The sequence below is a fragment of the Salmo trutta genome, chromosome 37, assembly GCF_901001165.1.
Source record: "Salmo trutta chromosome 37, fSalTru1.1, whole genome shotgun sequence".
In the NCBI taxonomy this organism is placed as follows: Eukaryota; Metazoa; Chordata; class Actinopteri; order Salmoniformes; family Salmonidae; genus Salmo; species Salmo trutta.
The window spans coordinates 2,256,845-2,277,415 of record NC_042993.1 but is presented as its reverse complement, the minus strand read 5'-3'; the positions used below and the strand labels follow the sequence as shown (position 1 = coordinate 2,277,415).

Below are 20,571 nucleotides of genomic sequence, written 5' to 3'. Positions count from 1 at the left end.
TCTCTATCGCTCTGTCCTCCTATCTCCTTCCCTCTCTTTCTCTCTGTCCTCCTACCTCCTGTCCTCTTTTCTCTCTGTCCTCCTATCTCCTGTCCTCTCTTTCTCTCGGTCCTCCTATCTCCTGTCCTCTCTTTCTCTCTGTCCTCCTCCTTCCCTCTCTTTATCTCTGTCCTACTCCCTCCCTCTCTCTCTGTCCTCATATCGCCTGTCCTCTCTCGGTCACTAGGCCCAGGATTAGGGGGCTTTCTGTCATTTATGTTGTCTGTTTATCCCCCTGTATTAGCCTGCATCTGTGCTCTGAGTCTAATGGACTGTGTGTGTGTGTGTGTGTAACTCTGTTCTCTCTCTTTCTCTCTCTCTCTGTCTCTCTCTCTCTCTCTCTCGCGCTCTCTCTCTCTCCCATTCTCTCTCCTCAGACTATGGGTTTATTTTGGTCTGTTGTCTGTCTGTTAGTGTCAGTATTGATGCCTCTGGCTCTTTCTCTCTCTCCTTCTTTCTCCCTCTCTCCCTCTACCCATCTCTCTCTTTTCTTTCTCTGTTTTTGTTTGTGTTTATTTCAGTCAGGTGCTCTCTGTCTCTTCCTCGCTCCTCCTTTCTCCCTCTCTCCCTCTACCCATCTCTCTTTTACTCTCTTTGTCTTTTGTCTTCTCTCTCTATTTTTCTGCTGTTTCTCCATCTCCCTCTCTCTCTCCATTCATTAATTCATTCATTCAGTTATTTTCTCCTTCTCTCCTTGTCCCTTTATTCTCTCAGCCTCTTTCTCTGTATCTGTGTCACCCTGTCTGTTCCTGCTCACACTAACATACGCCCACACCTTCACTTACAAAGCCAGATACACACACACACACGGGGGTGGACACAGATACTCCCATACCCGCTGTTACTGACTGCATCCTACACACACCACTATCACAGAGCTTGACATGCACTCTCACTATGACTCCAGAAACATCCCACACAACACACACACACTCACTCACTAAAACACACACACGCACACACACAAACACACGTACACACAAAAACACACAAAACACACAGACGTATGCAAGATCATGCACATAAACACACACAAATGCGCTCACAGACATGCACACACACATGCAGGCACACACACACACACACATAAAGAGTTATATAGACACACACACACAAAGAGTTATATAGACACACACACATAAAGAGTTATATAGACACACACACATAAAGAGTTATATAGACACACACACACACATAAAGAGTTATATAGACACACACACACAAAGAGTTATATAGACACACACACATAAAGAGTTATATAGACACACACACATAAAGAGTTATATAGACACACACACACATAAAGAGTTATATAGACACACACACATAAAGAGTTATATAGACACACACACACACATAAAGAGTTATATAGACACACACACACATAAAGAGTTATATAGACACACACACACATAAAGAGTTATATAGACACACACACACATAAAGAGTTATATAGACACACACACATAAAGAGTTATATAGACACACACACACATAAAGAGTTATATAGACACACACACATAAAGAGTTATATAGACACACACACACATAAAGAGTTATATAGACACACACACATAAAGAGTTATATAGACACACACACATAAAGAGTTATATAGACACACACACATAAAGAGTTATATAGACACACACACATAAAGAGTTATATAGACACACACACACACATAAAGAGTTATATAGACACACACACACACACATAAAGAGTTATATAGACACACACACACACACACATAAAGAGTTATATAGACACACACACACACACATAAAGAGTTATATAGACACACACACACACACATAAAGAGTTATATAGACACACACACACACACATAAAGAGTTATATAGACACACACACACACATAAAGAGTTATATAGACACACACACACACACATAAGAGTTATATAGACACACACACATAAAGAGTTATATAGACACACACACACACATAAAGAGTTATATAGACACACACACATAACGAGTTAATATAGACACACACACATAAAGAGTTATATAGACACACACACAACCATAAAGAGTATATAGACACACACACACACACAAAAGAGTTATATAGGACACACACAACAACAAAAAGGTATATAGACACACACACACACAAATAAAGAGTTATATAGACACACTCGGGGTCTGTGCCCTCTGCTTGAAAGGTTTATTTTTTTTCCACACACATCAGAGGGATGGTGGAGGGGAAGCTACAGAGAGAAGTAGAGAAGGAACAGAAAAGAACAAGGAGGATGAGAGGAGGATGAGCAGGAAGGGAAAGAGGAGGGGGAAAGAGGAGGTGATGAGGTCAGAGACCAATGGAGAGGAGAGAGAGAAAGAGAGAGAGAGATGAGAGAGAGCGAGGAGGAGAGACGAGAGAGAGAGAGCGAGATAGAGAGTGACGAGAAGAGGAGAGAGAGAGAGAGCGGAGGAAAAGAGGTGTGAGAGAGAGAAGGATGACGATTCCGAGAGTATGGACGAACGAGACGAAGAGAGAGAGGCTCAAGAGCGTAGAGAGAGAGAGAGAGGAGAGAGAGAGAGAGAGAGAGAGAGGATAAGAGGTGAGAGAGAGAGAGAGAGAGAGAGAGAGAGAGAGGATAAGAGGTGAGAGGGTGAGAAAGACAGTGAGTACAGGATGTGATTTGTCCCTGGTTGAAAGTAATTGTAATTTTTATTTATTTTATTATTTTTATTTCACCTTTATTTAACCAGGTAGGCTAGTTGAGAAAAAGTTCTCATTTGCAACTGCGACCTGGCCAAGATATAGCAAAGCAGTTCGACACATACAACAACACAGAGTTACACATGGAATAAACAAACATACAATCAATAATACAGAGCTGAGATAAGGCGGGGCTTTACCTAGCAGAGACTTGTAGATGACCTGGAGCCAGTGGGTTTTGCAACGAGTATGAAGCGAGGGCCAGCCAACGAGAGGGTACAGGTCGCAGTGGTGGGTAGTATAGGGGTTTTTGGTGACAAAACGGATGGCACTGTGATAGACTGCATCCAATTTGTTGAGTAGAGTGTTGGAGGCTATTTTGTAAATGACATCGCCGAAGTCGAGGATCGGTAGGATGGTCAGTGTTACGAAGGTATGCTTGGCAGCATGAGTGAAGGATGCTTTGTTGCGAAATAGGAAGCCAATTCTAAATTTAATTTTGGATTGGAGATGTTTAATGTGAGTCTGGAAGAAGAGTTTACAGTCTAACCAGACACCTAGGTATTTGTAGTTGTACACATATTCTGTCAGAACCGTCCAGATTAGTGATGCTGGACAGGCGGGCAGGTGCGGGCAGCGATCGGTTGAAGAGCATGCATTTAGTTTTACTTGCATTTAGGAGCAGTTGGAGGCCACGGAAGGAGTTGTATGGCATTGAAGCTCGTCTGGAGGTTAGTTAACAGTGTCCAAAGAAGGGCCAGAAGTATACAAAATGGTGTCGTCTGCGTAGAGGTGGATCAGAGAATCACCAGCAGCGAGAGCGACTTCATTGATGTATACAGAGAAGAGAGTCGGCCCGAGAATTGAACCCTGTGGCACCCCCATAGAGACTGCCAGAGGTCCGGACAACAGGCCCTCCGATTTGACATACTGAACTCTATCGGAGAAGTAGTTGGTGAACCAGGTGAGGCAATCATTTGAGAAACCAAGGCTATTGAGTCTGCCAAAAAGAATGTTGTGATTGACAGAGTCGAAAGCCTTGGCCAGGTCGATGAATACAGCTACACAGTAATGTCTCTTATCGATGGCGGTTATGATATCGTTTAGGACCTTGAGCGTGGCTGAGGTGCACCCATGACCAGCTCTGAAACCAGCTTGCATTGCGGAGAAGGTACAGTGAGATTCAAAATGGTCGGTAATCTGTTTGTTAACTTGGCTTTCAAAGACGTTAGAAAGGCAGGGTAGGATAGATACAGGTCTCTAGCAGTTTGGGTCTAGAGTGTCTCCCCCTTTGAAGAGGGGGATGACCGCGGCAGTTTTCCAATCTATGGGAATCTCAGACGATACGAAAGAGAGATTGAACAGGCTAGTAATAGGGGTTGCAATAATTTCGGCAGATCATTTTACAAAGAGAGGGTCCAGATTGTCTAGCCCGGCTGATTTGTAGGGGTCCAGATTTTGCAGCTCTTTCAGAACATCAGCTATCTGTATTTGGGTGAAGGAGAAGTGGGGGAGGTTTGGGCGAGTTGCTGTGGGGAGTGCAGGGCTGTTGACCGGGGTAGGGGTAGCCAGGTGGAACGCACATGCATTGCTTGCTGTTTGGGGTTTTAGGCTGGGTTTCTGTACAGCACTTTGAGATTTCAGCTGATGTACGAAGGGCTATATAAATAAATTTGATTTGATGGCCAGCCGTAGAATAATGCTTATTGAAATTCTCAATTATTGTGGATTTATCAGTGGTGACAGTGTTTCCTAGCCTCAGAGCAGTGGGCAGCTGGGAGGAGGTGCTCTTATTCTCCATGGACTTTACAGTGTCCCAGAACTTTTTTGAGTTTGTACTACAGGATGCAAATTTCTGTTTGAAAAAGCTAGCCTTAGCTTTCCTAACTGCCTGGCTATATTGGTTCCTAACTTCCCTGAAAAGTTGCATATCACGGGGGCTATTCGATGCTATTGCAGAATGCCACAGGATGTTTTTGTGCTGGTCAAGGGCAGACAGGTCTGGAGTGAACCAAGGGCCATATCTATTCCTGGTTTTACATTTCTTGAATGGGGCATGCTTATTTAAGATGGTGAGGAAGGCACTTTTAAAGAATAACCAGTCATCCTCTACTGACGGGATGAGGTCAATCTCCTTCCAGGATACCCGGGCCAGGTCGATTAGAAAGGCCTGCTCGCTGAAGTGTTTTAGGGAGTGTTTGACAGTGATGAGGGGTGGTCGTTTGACCGCAGACCCATTACGGATGCAGGCAATGAGGCAGTGATCGCTGAGATCTTGGTTGAAAACAGCAGAGGTGTATTTGGAGGGCGAGTTAGTTAGGATGATATCTATGAGGGTGCCCGTGTTTACGGATTTGGAGTTGTACCTGGTAGGTTCATTGATAATTTGTGTGAGATTGAGGGCATCAAGCTTAGATTGTAGGATGGCCGGGGTGTTAAGCATGTCCCAGTTTAGGTCACCTAGCAGCACGAGCTCAGAAGAGAGACGTGGGGGTGGGGGGGTCAGTGTGCGTGTGGAAGTTAAAAAGAGGGGAGTAGAATGGGGGAATTTGTTAATGTATGCCAAATTAGATTACAAAAACATGCCACTCTTCAAGGCTTTTCATTTTCTCATGTTCATATGGCTGTTGCTGTGTGTACATGCATAGGTTTCCCGTGTGGCTCAGTTGGTAGAGCATGGTGTTTGCAACGCCAGGGTTGTGGGTTCGATCCCCACGAGGGAACAGTACAGGGAAAAGAAATGTATGAAATGTATGCATTCACTACTGTAAGTTGCTCTGGATAAGAGCGTCTGCTAAATGACTAAAATGAATGTGACTGTGTACGTGTGTGTGTGTGTCCTGACACAGTTTTATTACAAAGATTTGTCTGCTGTCCCTGGATGTGTTTATTATACAGAAAGAGAGAGCGGGGGGAGAGAGGGAGCGAGAGAGAGACAGGGGGGAGAGAGAGGGAGAGACAGAGAGAGACAGAGAGACAGAGGGGGGAGAGAGAGAGCGATAGAGAGAGAGAGAGCTCTGTGTTAATGTTTTATGACCAAGAGGACAGATGGGGGATTCCCTGTTTATGACAGATATTTAGTTTGAAATCAGTGTTACTTTGTAAACCCACTCATACACAGACAGACATATACACACACACACACACACACACACACACACACACACACACACACACACACACACACACACACACACACACATAAAAACATTGCGAGGCTTTCACTATATTTTATTTATATTTTACAAATAGAGTGTACAGAGAGTAAAGATGTGGTCACTGGCTTTTTGTCTTTTACGTTTTAGATGCGCTCGCTAAAATTATTTTCAGCAAAAGTGTCTTGTTTTTTCAAGAGTATGCATTAAAGTCTAGTCCATTAGCAACAGGTTTATCAACATTCAGTATGCATGCACACCCGCACACACATATTTTGATTAAACATTGTTAATCCTAATTAATTTCTTATCAGGAGTTATGGCGACCTCATTAATACCTACTTCCTCCCTCCATCTCCCTCTCCTCCTCTCTCACCAGCACATTCCTGTTCCCTCTCTTTCTCCTCCCTCTCTATCTCCCTCTTCAGAAACATGTTTTCTCCTTCTCTACCTTACAAAACAGTATTTAAAATTAAACTTAATTTACTTCCTGTCCTTTCTCTCTCTATCTCTTTCCGTCTCACTCTCCAAGGGATGTCTGTGAGACTCCATTCAAGCCACAGTTCTCCTTAAAATCAAAGTTTGTCAGACATTTTCCTAATGTCAGATGTTTTGTAGTTTTCTAAAGTAGTATTCCACATTCTATCTGTAGTTTAGACCCTGCTAGCTGCATTCGTTAGGAGGAATCTACAGCCATCAACCCCAAGTCAATGGAAAGGATTGGCACCATCTAATTCAGACTGGCACCATCTAATTCAGACTGGCACCATCTAATTCAGACTGGCACCATCTAATTCAGACTGGCACCATCTAATTCAGACTGGCACCATCTAATTCAGACTGGCACCATCTAATTAGATTGAATTCTTATTCGTTTGGGATTGAGGCTTGCAGATTTCTCCTAATTCTAGAGGTATGAAAATGTCTGAGAACATTAGATTTTGAGATGCAATATCCTTTAACTCTCTCTCTCTTTCAATTCAATTTCAATGTCTATTTAAGGGGCTTTATTGGCATGGGAAACATTGCCAAAGCAAGTGAAATAGATAGATAAACAAAGTGAAATAGATAAACAAAGTGAAATAAAAATCCAAGTGAACAGTAAACATTGCACTCACAATAGTTCCAACGAAATAGAGACATTTCAAATGTCATAATATGTCTCTCTCTCTCTCTCTCTCTGTCTCTCTCTCTCTCTCTCTGTCTCTCTCTCTCTCTGTCTCTCTCTCTCTCTCTCTCTGTCTCTCTGTCTCTCTCTCTCTCTCTCTCTCTCTCTCTCTCTCTCTGTCTCTCTCTCTCTGTCTCTCTCTCTCTCTCTCTCTCTCTCTCTGTCTCTTTCTCTCTATTTCTCTCTGTCTCTCTCTCAGGGTGCGGGCTGTACAGCTCTGGTGGTTGCCGTGGTAGCAAGGAAGCTGGAGTTGACCAAGGCGGAGAAACACGTCCACAACTTCATGATGGACACACAACTCACCAAGAGGGTATGTGTGTGTGTGTGTGTGTGTGTGTGTGTGTGTGTGTGTGTGTGTGTATGTGTGTGTTTATGTGTGTGTTTATGTGAGTGTGTGTCTGCATGTGTTTGTGAGTGTATGTATGTGTGTGTGTGTGTGTGTGTGTATGCTGTTGGCCTCTGATCTGGTTCTCTGCTTTAGGGTTAGAAATAAGGGGGGTTGGTGTGAGGGTTTTAAGTCGCTGAAAACACTGATGACTCCCGAGCAGCACGCAAGCTCTGATTGGCCCTCAGATGCACACGCGGCACCCTGCGATGAAGTGACACTGTTCCTCCAAAAGAGAGTGTTGTGTTGCCAGTATGGAAAGCACTGGGCAGGGGGACATCTCTTTCTCTCCCTTACCATCCTCTTTCTCTCTATCTCCCCCTTCTACATCTTTCTTTACCTCTCCCATCTGTATCTCTCACCCACCTTCTCTTCGCCCCTGGGCCAATTTTTCATGCAGTTTAAAGATCCAAGTTTCAAAAATAGTCCCCACTATGAAATATGTAGGGTACATTATGTCTCTGTGTATCTGGCAGGCGAGAGGAGAGCAGAGCAGAGAGAGGTGATCAATAATTTTAGCTTAGATAAAGTATCGACGCAGCGAAGGGAGAGAAGGACTCAGCTCCTCTCTGGGAAGGGAAGCTCGGACCAGACCGCAGCGGAAAACAGAGGAGCCACAAGGCCTCTTTAGGAAGTTTCACACACTCCGATGGGTTTGGCTTTTCTTCCACGCAGGCATACTCACTGCTATGGGCGAATGCACAAACACAAGCCTGCACATGCTCTGAGGCATGCACCCTGCCTGCAGCCTGGCACACACACAGTTACAAAGAACTGGGATTTTAGGGTCGAAGAACATACTCCAGAATATTTGTAAAATGGCTGCAAAATAATCTCAGGGCTATAGTTGAGCGTAGTTTTCTTAGAGCGGTTTTATATTGGACATTTTCCAGAACATTCACTATATTAAAGGTTGCTACTGTGGATACACCGCCTGGGAACTTCAAGGACATTTTCCAGAACATTCACTATATTAAAGGTTGCTACTGTGGATACACCACCTGGGAACTTCAAGGACATTTTCCAGAACATTCACTGTATTAAAGGTTGCTACTGTGGATACACCGCCTGGGAACTTCAAGGACATTTTCCAGAACATTCACTATATTAAAGGTTGCTACTGTGGATACACCGCCTGGGAACTTCAAGGACATTTTCCAGAACATTCACTATATTAAAGGTTGCTACTGTGGATACACCACCTGGGAACTTCAAGGACATTTTCCAGAACATTCACTATATTAAAGGTTGCTACTGTGGATACACCACCTGGGAACTTCAAGGACATTTTCCAGAACATTCACTATATTAAAGGTTGCTACTGTGGATACACCGCCTGGGAACTTCAAGGACATTTTCTCTCTTATTCATCATTGACCTTTACGGCTTAGATAAACATTTGGCCACTGTTTGTAATGTTAGGATGTAACCTTCTGAAAACCTTCAGGGAACTCTTTCTATTGGTCAGAAAACATCCTCTGTCTCCCATAGTAACTTGGTGGATTAATGGCATTCACTGGTTAAACCACATGTCAAACTCATTCCACGGAGGGCCGAGTGTCTTCATGTTTTCGCTCATCCCTTGTACTTGATTGGTGAATTAAGGCCACTGATTAGTAAGGAACTCCCGTCACCTGGTTGTCTAGGTCTTAATTCAATGGAAAAACCTACAAGCCGCAGACACTAGGCCCTCCAGGGAATGAGTTATACCCTAACCCTGAGTTATACCCTAACCCTGAGTTATACCCTAACCCTGAGTTATACCCTAACCCTGAGTTATACCCTAACCCTGAGTTATACCCTAACCCTGAGTTATACCCTAACCCTGAGTTATACCCTAACCCTGAGTTATACCCTAACCCTGAGTTATACCCTAACCCTGAGTTATACCCTAACCCTGAGTTATATCCTAACCCTGAGTTATACCCTAACCCTGAGTTATACCCTAACCCTGAGTTATACCCTAACCCTGAGTTATATCCTAACCCTGAGTTATACACTAACCCTGAGTTATACCCTAACCCTGAGTTATACCCTAACCCTGAGTTATACCCTAACCCTGAGTTATACACTAACCCTGAGTTATACACTAACCCTGAGTTATACCCTAACCCTGAGTTATACCCTAACCCTGAGTTATACCCTAACCCTGAGTTATACCCTAACCCTGAGTTATATCCTAACCCTGAGTTATACTCTAACCCTGAGTTATACCCTAACCCTGAGTTATACCCTAACCCTGACCCAGAGTTATACCCTGACCCTGAGTTATACCCTAACCCTGAGTTATACCCTAACCCTGAGTTATACCCTAAGCCAATAAGTTTGAGATGGAAGCACAATGTATTTTATTCACTGACCTGTTGGCTATCTATTGGTTTAGTGTTTAGTGTTTGATCCCAACAAACCCCCCCCCCCCCCCCCCCCCCACACACACACACACCTCCCACAGGCCTTTAACTTGAGAAGGAGAGGTTTCTCCTGCATCCTAGGTGACATTAAATAGAGGCTCCAAGTGAAGATGACAAGGCCTTGTACGTCTCTTTTTCGCTCCCCTCTCTCTCTCTCTCTCTTCTTATTCAGCCTTAACTCTCTCTCTCTCTCTTCTTATTCAGCCCTTAACTCTCTCTCTCTCTCTTCTTATTCAGCCCTTAACTCTCTCTCTCTCTCTTCTTATTCAGGCCTTAACTCTCTCTCTCTCTCTTCTTATTCAGCCCTTAACTCTCTCTCTCTCTCTCTTCTTATTCAGCCTTAACTCTCTCTCTCTCTCTTCTTATTCAGCCCTTAACTCTCTCTCTCTCTCTCTTCTTATTCAGCCTTAACTCTCTCTCTCTCTCTTCTTATTCAGCCCTTAACTCTCTCTCTCTCTCTCTTCTTATTCAGCCTTAACTCTCTCTCTCTCTCTTCTTATTCAGCCCTTAACTCTCTCTCTCTCTCTCTTCTTATTCAGCCTTAACTCTCTCTCTCTCTCTTCTTATTCAGCCCTTAACTCTCTCTCTCTCTCTTTTTATTCAGCCCTTAACTCTCTCTCTCTCTCTCTCTCTTATTCAGCCCTTAACTCTCTCTCTCTCTCTCTTCTTATTCAGCCCTTAACTCTCTCTCTCTCTCTCTTCTTATTCAGCCCTTAACTCTCTCTCTCTCTCTTCTTATTCAGCCCTTAACTCTCTCTCTCTCTCTCTTCTTATTCAGCCCTTAACTCTCTCTCTCTCTCTCTTCTTATTCAGCCCTTAACTCTCTCTCTCTCTCTCTTCTTATTCAGCCCTTAACTCTCTCTCTCTCTCTTCTTATTCAGCCCTTAACTCTCTCTCTCTCTCTTCTTATTCAGCCCTTAACTCTCTCTCTCTCTCTCTTCTTATTCAGCCCTTAACTCTCTCTCTCTCTCTTCTTATTCAGCCCTTAACTCTCTCTCTCTCTCTTCTTATTCAGCCCTTAACTCTCTCTCTCTCTCTTCTTATTCAGCCCTTAACTCTCTCTCTCTCTCTCTTCTTATTCAGCCCTTAACTCTCTCTCTCTCTCTCTTCTTATTCAGCCCTTAACTCTCTCTCTCTCTTCTTATTCAGCCCTTAACTCTCTCTCTCTCTTCTTATTCAGCCCTTAACTCTCTCTCTCTCCTTTCTTATTCAGGCCTTAACTCTCTCTCTCTCCTTTCTTATTCAGCCTTTACCAGATGATAAAGCCCACACAGAGGGTTCCCTTCCTCACACTCACTCCTCTTCTCTCTCTCTCTCTCTCTTTCTCATTCTCTTTTTCATGGCTCTTTTACTCAATCCTCCATATCTCTCCAGTGATTGGGTTCATTCTAATTGAAGTCTTTCAATTCAGGAAGTAAACTGAAATAAAACAATTCAAATCACTTCCTGAATTGAGTGACTTTAATTCAAATTTACTCCAACCCTGCTGATGTCATTGCTAAATGATCTCCCTCTCTTCCTCTCTCCCTGTGTGTGTGTGTGTGTGTGTGTGTGTGTGTGTGTGTGTGTGTGTGTGTGTGTGTGTGTGTGTGTGTGTGTGTGTGTGTGTGTGTGTGTGTGAGAGAGAGAGAGAGACATGTCTCCTTCCTTTGTCACCTTTGACATGAGTTAGTTAAAGGTCACAGGTGAACACGTTAGCCTGTGACACGCAGCGTTGAAAGGGAGGTAGGTGGAAGGTCGTTGCCAGGGTAATTGGAAGTTTGTTGATGTTACGTGTTCTCCAAGAAAACACCATTCTAATGCCTTGTCCTCATTGCTAATTATACACGTTACACACATTAGACATCAATTACACTGTAATCAGAAACTACATTTTACCATGGGGACATAGAGTAATCATATAAAGCTGTAGAAACCATGTTCTGGAAACCATGAGTTGGTAATTGCCATTGACAATCCACAAACACACATGACAATCATTACCATTATTAATGATAATAATTGATCATTTCCAGTTAAAAAAGAGACAAAAAATCTTTGCTAAAAATATCACCTAGATTCTAGCTCATCCCTCTGGTCCTCCTCTCTGGTCCTTGACCTGTCAGGACAGTACATGTTGTCCTGTAATAATAATATCACCTAGATTCTAGCTCATCCCTCTGGTCCTCCTCTCTGGTCCTTGACCTGTCAGGACAGTACATGTTGTCCTGTAATAATAATATCACCTAGATTCTAGCTCATCCCTCTGGTCCTCCTCTCTGGTCCTTGACCTGTCAGGACAGTACATGTTGTCCTGTAATAATAATATCACCTAGATTCTAGCTCATCCCTCTGGTCCTCCTCTCTGGTCCTTGACCTGTCAGGACAGTACATGTTATCCTGTAATCCCACATTAAGCGTTACCACACAGTTAATCCGATTAGTGACCAGATGTTGGACTGTTTTGCTGGAGTTATTGGGTTTTGTGCTCTAGACTGTGAAACTGTTTATATTGAGAGGATGCCCTCCCCCCGCCCTGAGGTACATTCCAATGCTCACAGTGGAGGAGTGAGTGGACTTAGTGATATCATGTCCTTAGCCCTCACTGTCTCCCACTCATATGGAGTGTTCACCCACAATTCCCAGCAACCTGCCCCCCCTCATGGTTCACTCCCCTTTAAACACCTGTTGATATGATAATAACATGGATATGTAGTATATACTAATATGATAATAACATGGATATGTAGTATATAATAATATGATAATAACATGGATATGTAGTATATACTAATATGATAATAACATGGCTATGTAGTATATAATAATATGATAATAACATGGATATGTAGTATATACTAATATGATAATAACATGGATATGTAGTATATAATAATATGATAATACATATGTAGTATATAATAATACGATAATAACATGGATATGTAGTATATAATAATATGATAATAACATGGATATGTAGTATATAATAATACCATAATAAATATGTAGTATATAATAATATGATAATAACATGGATATGTAGTATATAATAATATGATAATAACATGGATATGTAGTATTTAATAATATGATAATAACATGGATATGTAGTATATAATAATATGATATTAACATGGATATGTAGTATATAATAATATGATAATAACATGGATATGTAGTATATAATAATACGATAATAAATATGTAGTATATAATAATATGATAATAACATGGATATGTAGTATATAATAATATGATAATAAATATGTAGTATATAATAATATGATAATAACATGGATATGTAGTATATAATAATATGATAATAACATGGATATGTAGTATATAATAATATGATAATAACATGGATATGTAGTATATAATAATATGATAATAACATGGATATGTAGTATATAATAATACGATAATAACATGGATATGTAGTATATAATAATATGATAATAAATATGTAGTATATAATAATACGATAATAAATATGTAGTATATAATAATACGATAATAAATATGTAGTATATAATAATATGATAATAAATATGTAGTATATAATAATATGATAATAACATGGATATGTAGTATATAATAATATGATAATAACATGGATATGTAGTATATAATAATATGATAATAACATGGATATGTAGTATATAATAATATGATAATAACATGGATATGTAGTATATAATAATATGATAATAACATGGATATGTAGTATATAATAATATGATATTAACATGGATATGTAGTATATAATAATATGATAATAACATGGATATGTAGTATATAATAATACGATAATAAATATGTAGTATATAATAATATGATAATAACATGGATATGTAGTATATAATAATATGATAATAAATATGTAGTATATAATAATACGATAATAAATATGTAGTATATAATAATACGATAATAAATATGTAGTATATAATAATATGATAATAAATATGTAGTATATAATAATATGATAATAACATGGATATGTAGTATATAATAATACGATAATAAATATGTAGTATATAATAATATGATAATAAATATGTAGTATATAATAATATGATAATAACATGGATATGTAGTATATAATAATATGATAATAACATGGCTATGTAGTATATAATAATATGAAAATAACATGGATATGTAGTATATAATAATATGATAATACATATGTAGTATATACTAATATGATAATAACATGGATATGTAGTATATAATAATATGATAATAAATATGTAGTATATAATAATATGATAATAACATGGATATGTAGTATATAATAATATAATATCATGGTTAGTTAGTATATATGTGGCCCATGCGGGAATCAAACCTCTAACTCTGGGGTTGCTAGCACCATGCTTTAACAGGTGGAGCTGTCAGAACCACCACCATTGTTCTTCATATTGCGTTTGCATATTGGTTACAGTGAGTTTGCTGTGTTATGTAAGGAAGAGCTAGAATAGAAACAAAGCTGACTCCAGGTACGAGGTCAGGCCATGATAACCATATGGCACCAACATGGCTGGCCAGTGCCCAGGTAGGGGGAAGCCATACGGCACCAACATGGCTGCCCAATGCCGAGGTACAGATGTAGGATCTTAATTTGAATCAGTTTGCTGCAGCAGGAAAATAATCCTGCAGCAACAAGATGTGAATTATTATGTGGATGGACATTTGTGTAGGGGTTATTACATTACATTACATACAAAGCCAAAATCAAGTCTGACATTTCTAAGTGGAAATTACAAACTTCAGAAGCCTTTTTAAACCTCAAATACACTAGAAGTTCTCCTGCAGCAGGGTGATCAAATTAAGATCCTACGTCTGTAGGGGGAAGCCATTGTCTGTGCCCAAAATGTTTGTACAGTGTATGGTGCTGCTTCCATGTTGTGTTGCTACCATGTTGTGTTGTCATGTGTTGCTGCCTTGCTATGTTTTTGTCTTAGGTCTTTCTTTATGTAGTGTTGTGTTGTCTCTCTTGTTGTGATTTGTGTTTTGTCATATATTTATATTGTAATTATATTATTTTTTAAATCCCAGGCCCCCGTCCCCGCAGGAGGCCTTTTGCCTTTTGGTAGGCCGTCATTGTAAATAAGAATTTGTTCTTAACTGACTGGCCTAGTTAAATAAAGGTTAAATAAAAAACATAAGGCAGCAACATGGCTGGCTGGGAAGGAGATGACCATATGGCCCTAATAGGGATACCAGATTGAGTAGGGAGAAAACCTAACACTGGGATTCCCTGAGGTCAAATGTTATCTTCCTTCCTAAACTATCTTCGATCTGAATTAATATTGTGTTAATATGTGTTCAGTATCAACACTGAAAACAGCAGGACACGTGAAAGAATGACAATTATTTAATATGTCTAACCTCTTGCAGTCTGTATTCCCCGCTGTCTGTTGTACTGATCCTGTTATAAGCTTCAGGAGAAGTCTATCTGCAGACCTCCTCCTAAATAAATAGGAAGGTGGAGCTAGTCTTGGTCCTGAAACTAGCGCAGTAAAACGGAGCAGACATAGACCTCCATCTTTTATCACTATCATCTTAACCATGAGATAAATCAGCTGACAGATGACATTTGACCTGCCAATCTACTAAGAGTTGTGTGAATACTAGATGTTTATTAAACCTGCTCTCCAATAACCTGTCCTGTCTGTCAGTATTCTAGATGAACTTCACTTCACTAAAACATGACCTGTGGGAATTAACCATTGGATGCCACTTCAAACAACTGTTATATTAGAACCAATAAGAACCCATAACCCAAGATGTTGACACACACAAATAGGTTATGACACGGTGGGTAACAGCACCCCTATGTGACTAACAAGGATGGTAGTGTTGTAACTATGTGGCTAACAAGGATGATATAGTTGTAACTATGTGACTAACAAGGATGATAGTGTTGTAACTATGTGACTAACAAGGATGATAAAGTTGTAACTATGTGACTAACAAGGATGATAGTGTTGTAACTATGTGACTAACAAGGATGATAGTGTTGTAACTATGTGACTAACAAGGATGATAAAGTTGTAACTATGTGACTAACAAGGATGATAGAGTTATAACTATGTGGCTAACAAGGATGATAGTGTTGTAACTATGTGACTAACATAACAAGGATGATAGTGTTGTAACTATGTGACTAACAAGGATGATAGTGTTGTAACTATGTGACTAACATAAAAAGGATGATAGTGTTGTAACTATGTGGCTAACAAGGATGATAGAGTTATAACTATGTGGCTAACAAGGATGATAGTGTTGTAACTATGTGACTAACATAACAAGGATGATAGTGTTGTAACTATGTGACTAACAAGGATGATAGTGTTGTAACTATGTGACTAACATAACAAGGATGATAGTGTTGTAACTATGTGGCTAACAAGGATGATAGTGTTGTAACTATGTGACTAACATAACAAGGATGATAGAGTTGTAACTATGTGGCTAACAAGGATGATAGCGTTGTAACTATGTAACTAACAAGGATGATAGAGTTGTAACTATGTGACTAACATAACAAGGATGATAGTGTTGTAACTATGTGACTAACAAGGATGATAGAGTTGTAACTATGTGACTAACAAGGATGATAGTGTTGTAACTATGTGACTAACATAACAAGGATGATAGTGTTGTAACTATGTGACTAACAAGGATGATAGAGTTGTAACTATGTGACTAACAAGGATGATATAGTTGTAACTATGTGGCTAACAAGGATGATAGCGTTGTAACTATGTAACTAACAAGGATGATAGAGTTATAACTATGTGACTAACAAGGATGATAGTGTTGTAACTATGTGACTAACATAACAAGGATGATAGTGTTGTAACTATGTGACTAACAAGGATGATAGAGTTGTAACTATGTGGCTAACAAGGATGATAGTGTTGTAACTATGTGACTAACAAGGATGATAGAGTTGTAACTATGTGACTAACAAGGATGATAGCGTTGTAACTATGTGACTAACATAACAAGGATGATAGTGTTGTAACTATGTGACTAACATAACAAGGATGATAGTGTTGTAACTATGTGACTAACATAACAAGGATGATAGTGTTGTAACTATGTGGCGAACAAGGATGATAGTGTTGTAACTATGTGGCTAACAAGGATGATAGAGTTGTAACTATGTGGCTAACAAGGATGATAGCGTTGTAACTATGTGGCTAACAAGGATGATAGCGTTGTAACTATGTAACTAACAAGGATGATAGAGTTGTAAATATGTGGCTAACAAGGATGATAGAGTTGTAACTATGTGACTAACAAGGATGATAGAGTTATAACTATGTGACTAACAAGGATGATAGAGTTGTACCTATGTGACTAACATAACAAGGATGATAGTGTTGTAACTATGTGGCTAACAAGGATGATAGCATTGTAACTATGTGACTAACATAACAAGGATGTTTGTGTTGTAACTATGTGGCTAACAAGGATGATAGAGTTGTAACTATGTTACTAACAAGGATGATAGAGTTGTAACTATGTGACTAACAAGGATGATAGAGTTGTAACTATGTGACTAACAAGGATGATAGTGTTGTAACTATGTGACTAACATAACAAGGTTGATAGTGTTGTAAATATGTGACTAACAAGGATGATAGTGTTGTAACTATGTGACTAACATAACAAGGATGATAGTGTTGTAACTATGTGGCTAACAAGGATGATAGAGTTGTAACTATGTGACTAACAAGGATGATAGAGTTGTAACTATGTGACTAACATAACAAGGATGATAGTGTTGTAACTATGTGACTAACAAGGATTATAGAGTTGTAACTATGTGACTAACAAGGATGATAGAGTTGTAACTATGTGGCTAACAAGGATGATAGCGTTGTAACTATGTGACTAACAAGGATGATAGTGTTGTACCTATGTGACTAACAAGGATGATAGTGTTGTAACTATGTGACTAACAAGGATGATAGAGTTGTACCTATGTGACTAACAAGGATGATAGTGTTGTAACTATGTGACTAACAAGGATGATAGTGTTGTAACTATGTGACTAACAAGGATGACAGTGTTGTACCTATGTGATTAACAAGGATGATAGTGTTGTAACTATGTGACTAACAAGGATGATAGAGTTGTAACTATGTGACTAACAAGGATGATAGTGTTGTAACTATGTGGCTAACACGGATGATAGCGTTGTAACTATGTAACTAACGAGGATGATAGTGTTGTAACTATGTGACTAACAAGGATGACAGTGTTGTACCTATGTGACTAACAAGGATGATAGTGTTGTAACTATGTGACTAACAAGGATGATTGTGTTGTAACTATGTGACTAACAAGGATGACAGTGTTGTACCTATGTGACTAACAAGGATGATAGTGTTGTAACTATGTGACTAACAAGGATGATAAAGTTGTAACTATGTGACTAACAAGGATGATAGTGTTGTAACTATGTGACTAACAAGGATGATAGTGTTGTAACTATGTGACTAACAAGGATGATAAAGTTGTAACTATGTGACTAACAAGGATGATAGTGTTGTAACTATGTGACTAACATAACAAGGATGATAGTGTTGTAACTATGTGACTAACAAGGATGATAGTGTTGTAACTATGTGACTAACATAAAAAGGATGATAGTGTTGTAACTATGTGGCTAACAAGGATGATAGAGTTATAACTATGTGGCTAACAAGGATGATAGTGTTGTAACTATGTGACTAACATAACAAGGATGATAGTGTTGTAACTATGTGACTAACAAGGATGATAGTGTTGTAACTATGTGACTAACATAACAAGGATGATAGTGTTGTAACTATGTGGCTAACAAGGATGACAGTGTTGTAACTATGTGACTAACATAACAAGGATGATAGAGTTGTAACTATGTGGCTAACAAGGATGATAGCGTTGTAACTATGTAACTAACAAGGATGACAGTGTTGTAACTATGTGACTAACATAACAAGGATGATAGTGTTGTAACTATGTGACTAACAAGGATGATAGAGTTGTAACTATGTGACTAACAAGGATGATAGTGTTGTAACTATGTGACTAACATAACAAGGATGATAGTGTTGTAACTATGTGACTAACAAGGATGATAGAGTTGTAACTATGTGACTAACAAGGATGATATAGTTGTAACTATGTGACTAACAAGGATGATAGTGTTGTAACTATGTGACTAACAAGGATGATATAGTTGTAACTATGTGACTAACAAGGATGATAGTGTTGTAACTATGTGACTAACATAACAAGGATGATAGTGTTGTAACTATGTGACTAACAAGGATGATATAGTTGTAACTATGTGACTAACAAGGATGACAGTGTTGTAACTATGTGACTAACATAACAAGGATGATAGAGTTGTAACTATGTGGCTAACAAGGATGATAGCGTTGTAACTATGTAACTAACAAGGATGACAGTGTTGTAACTATGTGACTAACATAACAAGGATGATAGTGTTGTAACTATGTGACTAACAAGGATGATAGAGTTGTAACTATGTGACTAACAAGGATGATAGTGTTGTAACTATGTGACTAACATAACAAGGATGATAGTGTTGTAACTATGTGACTAACAAGGATGATAGAGTTGTAACTATGTGACTAACAAGGATGATATAGTTGTAACTATGTGACTAACAAGGATGATAGTGTTGTAACTATGTGACTAACAAGGATGATATAGTTGTAACTATGTGACTAACAAGGATGATAGTGTTGTAACTATGTGACTAACATAACAAGGATGATAGTGTTGTAACTATGTGACTAACAAGGATGATAGTGTTGTAACTATGTGACTAACAAGGATGATAGTGTTGTAACTATGTGACTAACATAACAAGGATGATAGTGTTGTAACTATGTGACTTACAAGGATGAAAGAGTTGTAACTATGTGACTAACAAGGATGATAGTGTTGTAACTATGTGACTAACAAGGATGATAGTGTTGTAACTATGTGACTAACAAGGATGACAGTGTTGTACCTATGTGACTAACAAGGATGATAGTGTTGTAACTATGTGACTAACAAGGGTGATAGAGTTGTAACTATGTGACTAACAAGGATGATAGTGTTGTAACTATGTGACTAACAAGGATGATAGTGTTGTAACTATGTGACTAACAAGGATGACAGTGTTGTACCTATGTGACTAACAAGGATGATAGTGTTGTAACTATGTGACTAACAAGGATGATAGTGTTGTAACTATGTGACTAACAAGGATGACAGTGTTGTACCTATGTGACTAACAAGGATGATAGTGTTGTAACTATGTGACTAACAAGGATGATAGAGTTGTAACTATGTGACTAACAAGGATGATAGTGTTGTAACTATGTGACTAACAAGGATGATAGTGTTGTAACTATGTGACTAACATAACAAGGATGATAGTGTTGTAACTATGTGACTAACATAACAAGAATGATAGTGTTGTAACTATGTGACTAACAAGGATGATAGTGTTGTAACTATGTGACTAACAAGGATGATAGCGTTGTAACTATGTGACTAACAAGGATGATAGTGTTGTAACTATGTGACTAACAAGGATGATAGTGTTGTAACTATGTGACTAACATAACAAGGATGATAGTGTTGTAACTATGTGACTAACAAGGATGATAGTGTTGTAACTATGTGGCTAACAAGGATGATAGAGTTGTAACTATGTGACTAA

The 20,571-nt window shown here is 39.1% G+C and overlaps 1 pseudogene; it reads left to right on the top strand.

Moving 5' to 3' along the window:
- The window catches only part of LOC115176863 (small conductance calcium-activated potassium channel protein 2-like), a 93,431-nt pseudogene that overhangs the window by 56,557 nt on the left and 16,303 nt on the right, over nucleotides 1-20,571 (top strand).